Raw genomic sequence first — 15,731 nt, 5'->3', positions numbered from 1 at the left:
AAAGATACAACTATTACAAACAGGAAGTGAAAAGGTGGGGGGGGGGGAGCCCCTAACCTGGTCCGCTGAGCCCACATGTACAGAAATGACATAACAGGTTAAAAGTAAAAGTGATCATTGTCGGCCGCAAGTGTTTGATAAGTTGTGACGCACCGATTCCTGTTGGCTCCTCCTGGCCTACATGCATACCAAGTCGTGGTTCATATGTGAACATGCAGATAAGCAGCGATGGCGGACACTAAAATAGCAGCAAAGGTGTTTGTATCACAGTTTCTGTGGTTCGCTTCTCATCTAAGAAACAGTAAACAAGTCACGTGGTTGACCTTTGTTAACGGAGTGCTTTTGATAAACCCACAGAAGACAGAAACACGCTTCACGGAGCTGAATGTGATCAAAACACAGACTACAGGACCTAAAAGACGATTATTATTTTCCATTTAAAGCACCCAAACAAAAAGAACATCTTTACCGACACATTACAAACTTTTATGATGATGAGATATTTACAATAAAGCTGTGTAACACACTACGAAGCTACAAGTGTGATTGCTCAGGAGACGGTGTGTTCACAGCAGTGCAGTGACCTATAATCCCCGACGTGGTCTCTCCACCTTCTTGCTTTGTTGTTTACAGAAATGATGCATGAGCCTTTGTGCCACTGGAAACACATCGGAGACAACATTTTGTTTATTGTAAAAGCTGGTGTTGAGCTCAAAAAGCATTCGTCTGTAACCAGATAAACAAGTGGAAAGATGCTAATGACTTCCAGATAAGCTTCAGAACATTGCAGAAGAGGCAGCGGAACGGATGGCTTCTGGTTTGGTCCCCGTCACACGAGTCGTGGCTGCATGTGTGGCTTGTTGGCCCGATGATGTGTGTGTATATATATATATATGTATATATATATACATATATACATATATATATATATATATATATATATACATATACGCGACATGTGCACCGCTTTGCTGTTAAATGTGGCCGGTGTCTTCCAGCAGCACAGCACAGTTAATTGGCCCCACGCTCGATGGGAAAGCGTGTCAAAAAAAGACCAACTCTATAACTCTGTGCAGCGGCGTGTCTCTCTGACCAGACACAACAAACCCACAGACATCCCAACGCCTCATAACTCACCAGTGTGGAATTTGACTAACCCCATTAGCGCAGCCGCTCTTTTCACAGACCCAGTCCACATTCCTGGGGTCCGCCATCGGCCCCAGATAAGACTTGACTGATTACTCGGTTGCATCCCTGTCATTACTCCCCGAAAATATGTTGATCCCAACAGACAACCCCCCCCCCACGCCCTCATGGATTCACGGCAGGGCCCCTCACTTTGAGATCTTACTCCAGCTTTAGAAACCACTTGATGAGAAGATTGAAAAGAGATGGGATTTATGTGCAGGGTGTTAAAATAGCACACACTTAAAGAGGTCGCTCTGATTTCAAGTCTTTATTGCAAATTAACAAGTGCTGGATGTTAAAACGCGGTTACGTTTTATTACGTAATTTGTCCATAAAACGTTTTAAAAAAAAGACTAAAACAACCAAACACTTTGAGATATACTACATGCGAAGACGCCAACATAAAGTCAAAACACTTTTACCTCAGACTATAAAGCGTTCTCACTTTTTCACGTGCCAGCTGCTCGACACTCGACTCGCTCTGGAAACATGTGGTTGTGATCTCCTCTTTTCACTCAAATTACAAACGATGTCAGTTTCTGAGGAAAACTCCGGTTCGCAGCGCGTGTGGTAATTGCCACTCATTTGTGAGTTCGCAGGCGAACCAGACGGCCGTTTGAAGCTGTCCGTCCTTGTTGAGGGGGTGTGACGAGGGCCAGGAGTTAGCCGGCGTCAGGAGAACCCAGCGATGGTTTCTTTTGCGCCATGAAATCAGTTACAGGTCACCTGCTGCTCGTTTGAAAGCACGACATGTAAAAATATTTACAAAAGGAAACTTGTTTAACCCATTTGAATTGTGAAAAACGACGGCATGCACAGTGTTAGTGGATCTACGATGAAGCCAGTGATCAGGTTTTGCACCAGTTGGTTGGTGGGGGGGGGGGGGTAAACTGGTGCTGTATCGGATCAATGGCTTGACCCATTAAGTCACACCACTCCTCATCTAATAAGAGCCGGTGTTCGGGAACACCCGCGGCTGACCCGCGCTGCTGGGGACAATTACCAGAGAGTGGTCTTTCGGGGGGCCGACGCCCACTTGACCCGGTAGCGTAAAGACTCGCAGGAGATCCACATGATTTAAACTCCTCCCCAAGACGCGCTGACAAGGTTAGCGGGTCAGCGCAGACATTAACAGGTCAGTGTGTGGCCCACTTGGGAACAATTACTCCCAGTCACAGCTAAGTGGACACTTGATTGAACACGACGGAGGCAGGACACACTTCCCACAGATAACAATCCCCAGAGCCATTTAGGATAAAAAGCCCTTGTGATACAGCCTTTATGGGCAGAATTCATCTTCCTTTTCCCTTTTAAAAGAATGTGAGAGTGTGATAGAGAGCCATTCTCTCGGAGAGATGAGTCCCTCAAAAGCATTACCATTTTCTAGCAATGCTAATAGCTGCTTCTGACACAGAAACAATTACAAGGTGACTGGGAGAACGAGCTAAACAATGGGACGGGGCTGTTGAGGTTTCATTTTTCTTTCGTGGAGGAAAATTGGCGCGTCTTCCAGCGGACTTTTGACCGAACAATCGGGCTTAAAACAGCAACGCTGGAAGTTAACAGAGCAACATAAACACACGATAAATATCTCATCTCTAATTAACGGTTTGGGTTTTTTTACGCTGCTAGACCTTTAACCTACTGACAGTTTGACCCCTCTCTCCCACCACAATGACTGAAAACTTTGCCTCGAACATCTGGTGTCCTGCGGCAGCCCGGCCAGCTCTGGGCCGCTTCATGTCACAACTCAACAACAACTAGTTTGTGTTTCATCGTAATGCGTGGGTTTAACATGAACTGTAGAAGATAAACAGATGTTTGAGGGGGGGGGGGGCTGCTGCAGATAAAATAGCAAACTTATGAATGTGTATCTGTGTATAAAAACGGTCTCCTCATACACAAACGGGGCTTATCGATTCGCGAACACATTTTCCCAGCATTTGCATAAGCCGCGGGTTGTTTGTGTTGTTGTTGGGTTTTTTTTGTCCAGGGGCTTTGTTTATTTATTCGTCTGCGCTATAAAAAAAAAATCAGTTTCACATTGTCCTCTCGATCTGCAGCGGTGGCTGCTGCAGATGGTAGTTGTTAGTGGCTGGAGATGACACAGTTCACCACTTCTCCAGGAGACAGCCGGCCCAGAGACCAGCACAGCTGCAGAGGAGGAGGAGGAGGAGGAGGAGGAGAGACTTTGCTTTTTTTGAAGATAGGAAGGCTAAGAAATCCCGTCGTTGACAGATTTATATTACTCCAGAGCTCATCATTTGCCTCCCGTGCTCTTTTCTGAGGAATCAAGAACTCAATGCCTGACATTAGTAGAGAGAGAGAAACCTTCCTGCAGAGAATCTCTCTCCCCGACCTCTCTATCCCGCCCTCCTCATTAACGGGGCTCTTTTCCAATTCACAGAGGGACCCCTGAGATACAACGTTCCCAAAGAATCCGGCAAAGTGACACAACATTAACCCATTTGCACACACGCGGAAAAAGTGCAAAAAAAGCAACAGGCTCACCGGCTGACCCGCCGCTTGTTGTGGCAGCCGGCTTTATTCCCCAGGACCGTTTTGTAACCAAGTGGGCATCGTGTGAAAGCCATCTGGGTGCCACTTATTTAAAGCTGGCACAGGTCCCGTGGCAGCCAGCCTGGCAATGAGGAGAAGGGAATAAATGGCATCATTTACTTAACATTTACCGTTGCGCCTGTTTAAAAAAAAGCCCACGACTAAACAATTTGGGGGGGGGGGGGGGGGGTTCGAGAGTGCCAGTTTCTGCCGACAGCCAAATTGTGCTGCATGTGCGGCAACCGTCAAAGGGCTGATAAAGGAGGTATCGAGATGTTAACCACATGAAATTGCATTTACCACCAAGTACGTTAACAGCCCTCGATCCATTTACACCAAAAGAAAATCTCCCGGTGAGTTATGCACGGCACACAACCCATAAACAGACAATAAACACATTGTAATTATAATGCCAACTCTTTAATTACGTGTGCCATTTGGGGATGGTCGAGCTCGCTAATTGTCAGAGTGATGTGAAAGGATGTTTTTGGGGGGGGGGGGGGGGGGGGGATCAAGCCTCGGGCCCCGATGAGAACCATATTCCCGGCTCTCCGAGCGCGTTAGAAGGCAGAAAATTCAATTGGCACGGTTCCAAAGAGGAACAGTCCAAACAGCCGTAATCAGCGGGGACAAACTCCATGCAAATCATTTACATTAGCACAAGTGGAGGGAAGTGCGTAAGGTTTCACTCGCAGAGCGCTATAAAGCGAGGAACGTCTCTGCCCGCTTTCAACCTCGCTGCTATAGGTTATGATCAGTTCCACAAATCGTACACCGTCTGAAGAGGCAAGGAAGGAAACAAGACACCTACGACTGGGATATCTCACTCGATTGTGTCTCTATTATTCTATGACAATTCTCTTCTATTTTCCATAGTGGAAACCAATTAAATTACAGGAGAGAAACAATGTGGACGACAGGCTTTAATCCTGTTACTGCATGTTGCCAGTAAACAGCAGACGTATTGCAGAATGCTAAACAAACGAAACGCCCCCGTAGCCGTTGTGTCTTCACAGACGGTTGACCCGACATCACTGTTTGGTGAGGATGCTGAGTATTTGTCGCCCTGTTGACTCCCGTTAGACCATTAGATTAGATTTATTATGTTACATTATGTGGTTTCTCCATAACAGAGCTGACCACTTTTACTCTGTGACTTGGTATTACCTTAGAAAAGAGGAAAAAGATACAGCGTTCCTTTGATAATACTGAAATGTTATTTTTGTTATATCAAACAGCCCTACTGCCAAGGAAGTGTTGGTTGGTAAGCCATATCATTTGAATATTACTGCAAATTCCATGCAGCTCCAATTTATATATACATTTTTATCTCTAGTTTGATCCGTGCGTTGCATATTTTGCCATCAAGGAAAAAGAGGAAAGGCATTGTATAAGAACAGACGCTTTGAGCGCATTGAGGAAAAAAACGAAACAAAGCAGCACAATGTTTTATCTATCACCCTTTAGCAATGCACAGTTATTTTGGACATGAACACTCCCAATGTTCAGACTGAATGAGTTCAACGGTCTGCTCGCAATGCAAAGCAACTCTGAACGGACACGAAGCAACTCAGCGTACATCACGCACAAATGTCCGCTACGATTTAACGCGATGACATCCGTCCATATTCACTTTTACATCGGTAGCTGCTGTTAGCAACAGTATCGCCTGTTCACGATACCAAGTCTGGTCACGTGATCCGTTTGCTTATTTAAGCGAGTGGCCTCGACTGGCCTACAATGTTAGCATGTACAGCTCATGGCAGTGGATGAAGATCACAGGGTGAATTGTTGAGTACACCCTGAGAACACTCCATGAGACGCCGTCTCTTCAGATGAATCATCAGCCGTGAGAAGTATCAGGTAGTGAGTAACTGTTTACATGTTGACTGGCCTGTATGTGGTCGGGCATGATGTCTCATGGTGGAAAGAGAGGCATCCCCGTGGATCTGGTGGGAGGCTGCGGCGCTGCAATCAACTTCACCGCGGCCTGCAAGGTCTTTCACACGGGACCCCGCTACTGATGAACGACAGCGGAGTGACTCAGTGAAAGAGAACGTGTGCATGAAGGATGCAGAATTTTTCATCCGCCATCCGTCTCGTGCTCTAATGTGGCCATTATGCTCTAAAAAGAGACTGCTCGTCTATTCATTTCATGCAAAAAAGAAGGGAGATGACACAGCGAGAGGGTCGGTCGCAGTGATTAAAGCTCTTTGAATTAGCTCTTCAATCACAGCGTACGATTGTGTAGGAAGCACACAGACATGCACTCAAAATACCCAAATCCCCTCCGTAGTTATGGATATGAATGGATTGATTTACTCATTTCTGGGCGAGTTGTGTTGTGTTTTTTTTCCGGCGCGAGGAATTGATTGGCCGACACATTAAAAGCTTGTGCATCCCGGCGCTCCATACACACGACATGAAAAGGCTTTTAGAAAAACATCCAATAACTCGGAGCGGCTGATTGTTTATCCCGCACCACATTGGCAGCATTTACAACAGGTGCAGTAAATCTCCAACAAAAAGGCTGTAAACAGTAAATAGTAAATGGTTAACAGCGGCGGCGAAGCTGGGAGCAACTCTGGGACACACACACGTGCGTGTGTGTGTGTGTGTGTGTGAGAGACGCAGAAGGCGCTTTGTCAGCGCCACTCACTGAGAACTGATACTGAAGACAAATAGGACAAATAGAATGTGAAACGTGCGATACGTGAGCCAACGCTGTCACAGGTGAACCTCTGGTACGACATCACCGCTTTTACAGGAGACTCAGATCTGCAACTGACGATTCACATCACTGCTAACGTACACTTTCCGATGCTCTTTACTATAGTTCCTGGAACAAAATAAGTAAGTTTCAGTTGCAGTTGAGATTCTCTCTCTCTCACCCACTCTTTCTCCTGTTCTCTCTCTCTCTCTCTCTCCATCTTTATCTCGGTCTTTTTTTAGACCCGGTCGGGCAGTCGCTTAGATAAATGTCTTGTAAGCCACAATAACACAAAACAATATGTCCATCCCTAATATAAACCGTTCACCCATTCACGAGCGAGCCGGGCGGCGTTAGGGTCATGAAGCCCCTCGACGAGCCAAGTCAGCATTAACCCTTTCTGTCCGTTGGTAAACTCACTGCTCTGAACACTCATTTTTGTTTTTCTCAGATCACTTTTTTTTTTACTGTGAGCTGTGTGCCTGTTGTTGCCGCCTGCTGTTATGTCACCTGACTGCTGGTGTGCGTGCTGACTGTGCAGAGAGGTAAAGCACATCGCTCTCAGGATGGAAACAGGGGAACACTACCAGCTATCACACACACACTGCTGCTGAGGCGTCTGCTTTTATCATTCAAATTTGCAATTAATAATGATTTGACATTTCATTTCATTAAAGCTCGGAGTCGGTGTGTTTTGTTTTCCTTATTAAATATATTGCTCCACTCACACAGCTATGTGAAGGATTGATGTACTAGTCAGTGAGTCTTGTATTGTACAGAGAGAAATGATCCCTGTGTACATCACAGACCGGATATAAAGATGGACGACATGACGGCTACCAAAAAGTGAAGACGAGACTTATCGATCGCCCCCTAGTTGCTGGCTGCAGTATAGATCATAGAGCCCGCCCCCTCCGTGTTAGCAGATGGTCAGACTAAAACAAAGTACACGTCAAAGACATTGTTCCCACGATGGTTTCTGTCATTTTAGGTATTTATTATCACACTAATGTATGTTCAAGGGGTGCGGCGTCATGATTGACAGCTGCTCTGAGGGAAGCAGTCGCGGAATTGTACATAGAGTGAGAATGTCGAGATGAGATGCAACTTTAACTTGAATTTTCTCAAAAACAGTGACCACGGCTCTTCAAAGATCCTTAAATACAGTCTATGGCTATCGCAGTAACCGGCCGGGCCAGCTAGCGTAGCGTCATGTTGAAGTGTTCACAAGAGACGCGAGCAACAACCACGAGTCTGTGTACGAGAACAAGCGTCAATTTGATCGTAACTGTATTTATAGTTGTTGTGTCTTCCTAGCCAAACAGCTACCTTGCGCTAACGTAGCAGCTAGGTGGCTACCATGCAGCTGCGCCCCGCCTCTGTATCCAATGAGCCCCTGACAATAACGATGCGTTTCCCACTCACAAAACGACAGATTTTCCCACATTTTCTTTTTTAAACCGCGTCACGCGGCCACCTGCTGTGTTTGCTGCTGTGTTATCCTGCGAGATGTGAAAAAGGGACTTTACACACATCCGCAGCCTCGACGTCGAACCGCTCTGTGAAAGCCACAGAAGCATCACACCTGACGTGGATCGCTGTGTGAATCTCATCTTTGATAAACAGGAGCCTCAAATACTGTACACTTCTATTTAAACCCACATATCGGCCTCATTTTGGCGTTTTGTACCGTGATTCAGCTCGTGTGTGTGTTCATGGAACATCATTCTGTCACTGAAAAAAAGGTATCTTCACAAGACTCCACGCTGACACATTACATCTCATACTTTAGAATAAATAAAAGATATAAATGATTCCACTAAATTATCACACAGCCCTAAAAAAGTTAAGAGTTATCAACAAAAGTGTTTCTTTAAATCACAAAGACGACAGTGACAAAGCGGTTCTCCCGTGCAGGAACTGGACGGCCACGCTATCTGCCCCCAACACATAACTCCATCCCAGGCTAATCTATTGACCGAGAGGATAAACAACAAAAATATATAACTCGGGTGAAAATAACCATCTCCAACTGAGTGGTTTGGGAACGGAGCCTCGCCCTGTTTACAACACCGAGAACAAAAACAAACTCCCTCCAAGGAGCCCGGGCGAATGCAAGTCACACAGACACACACACACACACACACACACACACACCAACCAATACAGGCAAACAACAACAACAAAGTCTGCAGATCTACTGGGAGAGCAGGCTATCACACAACAGCACAAACAAGGTGTGTGTTTGAGGGAATTGGAGAGCGAGAGAGACGAGTGTCTGTGAGAGAGAGAGAGAGAGAGAGAGACACACAGAGAGAGAGAGAGAGCGAGCTGGTGTTGGTGTGAAAGTGGAATTGAGTAGCAAACAAAGTCAAACACCACCCCCGCCACCCCTCTCAGTCTCAGGTCAACTGAATCATCGGGAGTCGGGGAAGATACCGTCACCGCCTTCCACGAATAGCTGGCGAAAAGGAAAAAAAAAACTAAGAAGCCACATCAGTATGACTTCACCGTGGCAGAGCCGGTAGCTTGAGAACACTCTCCCTCAATATCCAGAGGGGACTCTGAATGAAGAGGTAATGAATCTCAGTTAACAAGGCCATTATCAGTGAAGGAACTACATCATCCAGGAGGGACTCCAAATCCACCAGGCCCCTAACACACACACACACACACACTGGCCTTTTTATTGTTGCTATTAACTGCTCAGGTACATTGCCAACAACTGGGCCTACCAAAAAAAAAAAAGAAGAAGAAGAAGAAGAAGAAATTGCACAAAGATAAAAGTGCGGCGCTTTTGATCTCGCCCCGTGCATCATCACAGTAAACAATGAGACCGCAGAAGGGACGCGGGGCCCAATTAGCCATCCCTGCTCTCTCCGCTGTCGCGTATATTTAAACAGTCCGCGAGGATGATAACAGTAACCTGCATACTTTCATCTGTGCTCCAGACTCATCAGCATGGCAGCACCTCTGCCGAAGCGCCACACTGCATCTCTGGTAATTACCGCTCCCCAATTACCACCCAGCTGGTAAATATATATCAAATAAACAAGCAACAACCCGTCAATTAGGAGCACCCTTTGGTAATGGGGGGTCCAGAAGAAAAAAAACACAACAACGATGGTTTATGTACAGACGGGAGGAGAGCGGCGTCACAGTTTGTAAAAGGATGAAATCATGTGTTTTTGAGGCGATTAGCACGAGCGTCTGATTAAAAGGGGTTGTAATTGCCGAGAGGGCAGAGTACACAACACGGGAACAGGCACGACAACAGAGGACTGGCAACTTGGCCTTCTCCCGAACAGACGAGCGAAGACGGACGGCAACATTGTTGAATTCAAAAGGCGGAGGAGAACAGCTGCAGCAACAGTCTGTCAACAAAATTTGCATTGCCGCTCTCTCCCCGTCTCCCGTCTCTCTCTCTCTCTCTCTCTCTCTCTCTCTCTCTCTCTCTCTCTCTCTCTCTCTCTCTCTCTCTCTCTCTCTCTCTCTCTCTCTCTCTCTCTCTCTCTCTCTCTCTCTCTCTCTCTCTCTCTCTCTCTCCTCGAAGCCGCCGGCTTAGATCTGAGCGCTCTGATGGCTTATCACGTAGCGAGCGGCGGGCTAAGCCGGAGTGATGCGCCCAAAAGACATGATCAAAACAACACCAACTTCCCGCGCGGCGATGATGACGGAGGAGCGGGGCCCTGCCATGTTGTGTTTCTTATTAGGCCGGGACTGAAAAAAAACACACATCGGAGAAGTCAAGGATGAGGCCCTTAAAGATGTGCTCCTGTGAGCGCCGCCAACGACGGTTAACAGGGTTTAAGTGACGGGCCTGTGACATTTCTTCACGGTTCAGTTTTTGCTATTTTCTCGTTCACGTTAAACATAATAATGATTCAACCTACGGTCCGATTAGTTCTGAACACTTTTACACTTCCGGCAGCAGTTTTTTGCAAAATAAACAAGAGGAACCTGCGAGATAGAATGAGCACCGGCACCACGAGCTGAACAGAGAACCAACAGGGTGCTACCAATAGAACTTAAAACGTCACGAACAGACAAAAGGCCACGCACATCACAGATCTAACCTGCAGTGTTTGACTGAGAGGTGGTTTCTGCAACACGGCAGCACACAAAAAAATGAAATCCACACAACTTATCGTCAAAATATTCAAAATATGAGTTTACAAATTACAACTTGAGAGCAATAACTACACCATATCGGTGTCAACATTCACTGGTGCATATTTGATAGAAAATCCCTTCAAAAAACTGAAGTCCACCGGGCCGCCGAAGCCGCGCCGTAAACACGACGCGCAGACCGGACAGCTGATACAAACAGGTGCTGAGGTTCGGCCCGGCAGCTGAGCGCAGCTTGTAGCATATGGCTGAGCCCCCTCATGTCTGGATGGAAGTGTTTGTAGCTCACCTGCATCATTCCCAAAACAGACAAGTGCCGTGCTATTGGAGGAACTCTGAAGTTATTACGTGCACTCACTCAAAAATGAGAAGAGGGAATAGTGTGTGTGCCTGAAAGAAACAACCATTTGGTGTAAAGTGTTACTTAAACTTAAACTTAAAATGTCTTAAACTTAAAACTCTCATAAAATGTCCAAAGTTTTGTATATTTAAATATTGCGTGAACGACTAGGTCTGAATATGACACACCTAAAGAACTATATGCATACATCTTGAATAGGTTTCAGAGTTTCACTACCCTACTGCGGGTGTCAAACGTCAACGCAAACCACAACACACTGCACAACCAGCTCGCTTCACTTTTTCATCTATTTGTTCAAAGTTTGTCTTCATTTCGTTTCAGCAACACGTTGAGTCAAATCAGCGGTTTCCTGCAACGATTAATCGATTAGTTGTCATATTAATAAAACAATTTCTCTAACTGATTAATCGGTTCGAGTATTTTTTTTTAAGGTGAAAAAAAGTTTAAATTCTCTGATTCCAGCTTCATTTTTTTTTTTTTTTTTTTTACTCCTCTGTGACAGTAAACTGAGTATCTTTGAGACGTCATCTTGGGCTTCAGGAGACACCGATCGACATTGTTCACCATTTCATCGACCAAACAACTGATCGATTAATCGAGAAAATGATCGGCAGATTAATCGACAATGAAAATACTTGTTAGTTGCAGCGCTAGCCTCAAATATCACGCAAGTATTTGCACACAAAACAAAACATCACACATTTCACTAGATTTAAATCCGGGGTCAAATACGTTGAAGTTAGTCTGAGAATAAGTGAATACTTTTCATACAGGGAAGGAGACAGAGCTGAATATTTGTTACAACACGACTTATTGATAGAGCAGAGGCAATGTGTTGTGCAGCCCATCAAGCCAACAAACTGCAGGCATGTACAACAAGCCAATTATTCATTAAAATAACAACACTGCTTTTATCTGAGAGCAACACAACAACAGCTGCTTCAAGACTGAAAGACAACACCAGCAGCGAAGTCATGTCGCATCGTCGTTGCATGCACACGGATGACATTATTTTTCAGCACCAACCCCCCCCCCCCCCTTTTTTTATAAAGGACAGATGACAGTAGAAGACAGTAATTAATGGCCGTCCTGAGCAGCTCCTCAGTCTCCATAGAGACAGAGGCGCTGCTCAGAGCACACCTGAAGCTGCTCCGCTCTCTGACCAATAAGCCTTCACCTGGTCGGACGAGCGTCTGCCCGAGCACGCCACAGGGGCCGGGACACACTAACCTTTACCCTGGAAAAATACCGCTCTGCTTTCTCCTTTGTTATCGCTTCCATTCGTGTAATAACGCCACTAATGAGCCAGTGCTCCTTGCTGCCTTTTGTGTTGCGTGCATCAAACATCACATGACGAATTCATCTACCAGAAAAAAATTCCCTTTATTCATCTGTCACTTGTCTCGCTTTGTGGGTAAAAAAAATAAATAAAAAAAGTGTCTCAAGCAAGTGGTTTCGAGGGCGTCTCGCGTCTGAAACCAAAACGAGGGGTGAAGAGAGGCAAATAAATTAGAAAAGAAACAACGGAGCGAACGTGGAGACCTTATTTCCCACACTGCACGGGGAAAATAACTCTTCCTTATCATTCGGCTGCGAGCGAAAGGACGCACAGTCGGGTTTACAGCCCCTCCGTACCCAGCACCGGGTATTTCGGTGTGTGTTCACAAATACTGAAGCCGTCAGATGAAAGAGAGAGGCCCGCTCCACTCGGGGGACGGGAGTCCTCACGCTGAATGCATGAGTGACTGATTACTTTCTTACCGGTTGAACCTCGGCTCTCTACAAAAAGGAGAGAGCCTGAAGAGGCCAAACTAGAAACAAGGGCTTTCCAAATAACACGAAATACAAATCACAGGCCGGTGCGTTAAGGATCTTGCATCATTACAATGCATACAGCTGCTCTTCCTCAAATTTCAAGCTTTTTTTTTCCTTCTGTCCCCCCTCCCCCCTCCTCCCTCCTCCCTCCTTGCCAACTCAATTTATTCAGTTGTAGTATGAAGCAGAGAAAGTACAGACGCGGGGGACGGTGTTGAGGTTGTTCCCGTCAGACACAGCACAACATCTGATGTACGCAACAGCCGGTTCAAACTGCAGGCCCAGGAAAGTTGCAAAGAAAGTTCACCCTAACCCCTTATTTTAAAAACCTATGGTCAGCATTTGCGAAGGGTCCATTTATGCATAAGTGGGCACACAAAACCCCAGTGCCTGTTCAAATAGTCTCTCTCTCTCTCTCATGACAACAGCCCAGCAGCAGCACTGTTTGATCTCCAATGTTTTCCTTAATCTGGGTTGTCAAGGTTCGCTTGTTGGAGGCTGTTTACTTTACTTCTCCTACAAAAAAAAAAAGTGTCTTTTTTTTTTTGTTCTCCCCCCTCAGACAATGACTAATCCAAAGACCAAGAAGGAGGGAGCACTGCCAGCAATCGCTGTTAAAGCTGCAGTTTCCCTTTTGTACAAATTTTCAAGATGGTTTTAGTCCTGCTGTTGCCAGCTGCAGACTTACTGTAAAAAAAAAAATATATATATATATATATATATATCTATATATATATCAAGGGTAATATTTCACTCGGTTCACTCTCAATTGAGATACATCATTTGTATCTTTTGTGTGTGAATATTATAATTTGCTGGTGAAGATACTAATTGTGTCTGACTTTACAAATGACTAATACTTAATGGATTAACAACGCAGGATATTTGTTGATAATGTGTACGGAGACACATTAAACAGTAAAATTCACTATCGCACTAGTAACCGGTGCCCACTTGTCTGCAATACACCTGTTATAGAATATTAAATTAAACAGAAAACGGAGCTAAAATATTTACAATATAAATGTATTTGATTGCTTTGAATTTATTTTCACAGGGCAAAATAGTTTTGCTCAAGTGACGTTACATTCCTTTGGACACCAACACTATTATAATTATTATTAATTATTATTTTTATAAAGTTAATTTACACTTGCACACAATAACAGGTCATTGTTAATTTAACAAAATATGAACCTTATTTTTCCAGAAGTGATGAAAAAGTGCAACTTTACAGTCTAAGTTGAACCCACAGCACGTCTGACCCAATAAACCCACTTTAGTTCACACTTTGAGCAGCACAGTTAAATAAAAGTAGCTTTTAAAACGTCTCTAAATCCTTTGTGTTAGTAACAAGTTGAATATCCGCTTTTAAGTCGTGTCGCGTTGGGCTACAATCCACACACACCGAAGCAGCAACAGCCTGCAACGACGCAAAAGACGCACAGCCAGATAAAAGCAGTGGACGTTCCTGTTATAGCTGAAGCTTTATTACACTTATAATAACTACAGTTTTGGGTGCTAACTGTTGACGTCTTCCTCCGGTATTTTGGGGAGCTTGGAGGACAGCTAACACGTGGGGGGGAGAGGGAGAAAAAGAGCTGCCTCTCTGGTCTCACTCCAAAGAAATCACGGCACTCAAAACTTCCCCTTTCACCGTGAAAACTTTACTTTTTACGGCTGCGTAACAGGTAGCGTTGTGACTTAACTATCACCGAACAGCACTTTAGAACAACAATATCAAGGTGCATTGCACGAGGGGGGGGGGGGGGGGGGGTCTCGTGAGCAGCCCTCAACTAAGTTAGAAACTCAACTTTCCAAATAATAAAAAATAGAGGATACAACATACAGAAACCCACTCTTGTTAAGGAGGCATTAGCGCTAGCGTCACACTAGCAGCCCACGTGCGAATAACACAGGTGTATTTTATTAGTGTTTGATGAGTTCGCTAATTGTATCCATTAGCAAAAACAACAATAGGAAAAGGCGAAGACACACACGAGCTCCGCGTGTGTCTCGTGCTGCGTGCAGCATCAGCAGGTCTCTAGATACGACACGAGCTAATGTTAACGTTAAGATAATAGTGAAACTTACCCAGCGTGGTGAAAGCGCTTTACGGCAGCTAAACAGGCGCACGCGGAGGGGGGATACCGATTTTTAGTATGAGATAACGAACCCGTGCACACGTAAGCGTGCGACAACAAATCACACCGTAAACACCAACAATACACCGCCCGCCTCTCGGTGTTTGGTGGTGCAGGGGGAGGAGGAGGAGGAAGAGGAGGAGGAGGGGGGTGACTAACTAACTAACTTGACTACTAGGAGAAAAGAGATCATCTTACCGAGAGGAGGGCGTCGAGACAAAAAAAGAAGCAAAATGTGGACTTTCGCACACGCTGCCTCCCAGTCTGCCTCGCTGGAGAGAAAAAACGCACGAGCTCCCCTCTCTTTAAATGTTATTAGATTATAATTGTTTTAAACACGCCGAAGAGGAGACTGTGGGGGAGGAAAGAGAGAGAGAGAGAGAGCAAAAAAAAAAAAAAAGGAAGAATCGCGGATTTGGATGTTGTTGTTTTTGATGTTCCCAAGTCCGTGACGTCATATCCACCTGCTGGGTAAACAACGTTCATTGCATCGCGGCTCGTTCTTCGCGAGACACATCATCGTAGTCACACACACAAGTAGAACACTTTAGTGGGTCCTTTCTGTGGGGAAATGTAATGATATGCATTAGTTTTTTTAGCTGAAAGTGTGACAGGAGAGAGAAGGGGGGGGGGGGGGGCTGTCAGAAAAGCTAAAATGTCTAAGCTGACTAATTACAACCGAGGCAGAATGAACTTCTTATTATTTCAGAAAATTCTCCTGTCTTTTTTTTTTTTGATCTGAGGTTCATCATAACTCTTCCAAAAGCCTCACTGCAGAAAAAAAGAGAGAAATGAAATGCTTTGACATAATCATCAAAGATGTTTT

The 15,731-nt window shown here is 45.2% G+C and overlaps 1 protein-coding gene across 1 annotated transcript in view; it reads right to left on the bottom strand.

Annotated features, from left to right (window-relative positions):
• foxp1b (forkhead box P1b) overlaps positions 1-15,022 on the bottom strand; it is a 149,327-nt gene extending 134,305 nt beyond the window's left edge. The window contains 1 exon segment of the mRNA XM_076095763.1: positions 14,856-15,022. The gene's annotated coding sequence lies outside the window, so the exon portion shown is untranslated.
• Positions 15,023-15,731: the final 709 nt, after the last annotated feature.

The sequence above is a fragment of the Anarhichas minor genome, unplaced genomic scaffold, assembly GCF_050575085.1.
Source record: "Anarhichas minor isolate MPS153535 unplaced genomic scaffold, ASM5057508v1 ptg000021l, whole genome shotgun sequence".
In the NCBI taxonomy this organism is placed as follows: domain Eukaryota; kingdom Metazoa; phylum Chordata; class Actinopteri; order Perciformes; family Anarhichadidae; genus Anarhichas; species Anarhichas minor.
This window is presented reverse-complemented; position numbering and strand designations above follow the sequence as displayed.